Raw genomic sequence first — 2,594 nt, 5'->3', positions numbered from 1 at the left:
ATTATATATATATATCTGCATATTCCAGCACATCACTTAGGAGCTTGGGTCCAAAAATTCATGGCGACAGTGACTTGTGTAGTGATTTTTCTGGCACATAATCAAGTGAGCGAGAGGGAGCTGGCGGACAATACGTAAAACACAATACTTAAGAGAGCCATAAAGATGGTCGGAAGCCGTGTAAACCTGAGGTTAGCGTTCGCAGCGTCTTGCTCCCTGTGACGCCACGATTAACCTCCTAATGTGCTCCCTGCTACACCACACCCTCCTTCCCTCCCCTACACACTCCACGCACCCCTCTCCCACACTCCACGCACCCTCCAACACACTCCACGCACCCTCCCCCACACTCCACGCACCCTCTCCCACACTCCATGCACCCTCCCCCACACTCCACGCACCCTCCCCCACACTCCACGCACCCTCCCCCACACTCCACGCACCCTCTCCCACACTCCACGCACCCTCTACCACACTCCATGCACCCTCTCCCACACTCCACGCACCCTCCCCCACACTCCACGCACCCTCTCCCACACTCCACGCACCCTCTACCACACTCCATGCACCCTCTCCCACACTCCACGCACCCTCTCCCACACTCCACGCACCCTCTCCCACACTCCACGCACCCTCTCCCACACTCCACGCACCCTCCAACACACTCCACGCACCCTCCAACACACTCCACACACCCTCTCCCACACTCCACGCACCCTCCAACACACTCCACGCACCCTCCCCCACACTCCACGCACCCTCTCCCACACTCCATGCACCCTCCCCCACACTCCACGCACCCTCTCCCACACTCCACGCACCCTCTCCCACACTCCACGCACCCTCCAACACACTCCACGCACCCTCTCCCACACTCCACGCACCCTCTCCCACACTCCACGCACCCTCCCCCACACTCCACGCACTCTCCCCCACACTCCACGCACCCTCTCCCACACTCCACGCACCCTCCACCACACTATAGACTCATTCCTTGTAATGTTTACTGACGATGGTAAAATTATGAGAAGGATAGAGACAGAGGCTAACAACAAGACACTGCAAGATGATCTGGACACATTGAAGGAATGGTTCAACAAATGGCTATTAGAGTTGAACTCAAGCAAGTGTACAGTAATGAAGATAGCTGTAGGGAGCAGGAGGCCAAACACAAGGTACCAGTTGGAGACGAAATCCTTCAGGAATCAGGAGTGAGAAAGATCTGAGGGTTGATATTGCGCTAGACTTGTCCTCTGAGACCCACATCAAAATTACTATCAGCGGCATATGCAAGGCTGGCAAATATAATAACTGCCTTTAGAAACTTGTGTAAGGAATCATTCAAGACCTTTGTATACCTCATATGTTAATAATGGAATATACATCTCCAGCATGGAGTCCATACCTAGTCGAACTCAAAGCGAAGTTAGAAAAGGTTCAGAGATATGCCACCAGGCTAGTCCCCGAGCTGAGAGGCATGAGCTACGAGGAAACACTATGGAATTAAACCTCACGACGCTGAAAGTGGGAGTCTTATTTTGAGTTATTGAGATCAGGTGGTTCAGTATTTTACGGAACGTAAGTTCTGTATTATTTAAGTGTCGAGTTTATTGCTCTGAACAGTTTCCAAGGCCAGCCTTTTGACTGACCTTTGACAACTTAAACCCCTGTATTAGACCACATCAAACACTTCATTGACTGAGCCCATTTCCAAACGAGCTGAACTCTGAGCTTATTTCTAATTAATTAATTTATATATTTATTTATAAGAATCACTGGACCGTGTAAATTCAGGTTATTAACAAAGGGTAATTGCCAGCTGGCTAGGAGAACCCGTAGGTCATTATATTCATGAAGAAGTACTGAAGAAGTACCCCTTCCCCCACAACACCCCCCCCTCCCCCACAACACCCCCCCCTCCCCCACAACACCCCCCCCCCCCCCCTCCCCCACAACACCCCCCCTCCCCCACAACACCCCCCCCTCCCCCACAACACAACACCCCCCTCCCCTCGTCTACTGACGCTGCTGTTACTGAGCGTTACTTGGACGTATGTCTCAACGTCTTCTCTTTGACATCTTAAGTTTCGTTACGATAATTGTTGCTTTCAGTAGTTGTTCATATATTCAATTACTTCTACCAGAAGTATTCTTGGAGTGGTTCTTGGGAGGTCTTTGTATACTTGGCCTGGGGGCTAAGCCTGGGGGGCCAAGCCTGGGGGGCCAAGCCTGGGGGGGGCCAAGCCTAGGGGGGGCCAAGCCTGGGGGGCCAAGCCTAGGGGGGGCCAAGCCTGGGGGGGCCAAGCCTAGGGGGGGCCAAGCCTGGGGGGGGCCAAGCCTAGGGGGGGCCAAGCCTGGGGGGGCCAAGTCTAGGGGGGGCCAAGCCTGGTGGCCAAACCTGAGGGGCCAAGCCTGGGGGGGGGCCAAGCCTGGTGGGCCCAACTTGGTGGCCAAACCTGAGGGGCCAAGCCTGGGGGGGGCCAAGCCTGGGGGGGGGGCCAAGTCTGGGGGGCCCAGCTTGGTGGCCAAACCTGAGGGCCCAAGCCTGGGGGGGCCAAGCCTGGAGGGGCCAAGCCTGGGGGGGCCAAGCCTGG

This window comes from Procambarus clarkii, chromosome 69 (assembly GCF_040958095.1).
Source record: "Procambarus clarkii isolate CNS0578487 chromosome 69, FALCON_Pclarkii_2.0, whole genome shotgun sequence".
Taxonomy (NCBI): Eukaryota; Metazoa; Arthropoda; class Malacostraca; order Decapoda; family Cambaridae; genus Procambarus; species Procambarus clarkii.
Note: the sequence above shows the minus strand (reverse complement) of the source record.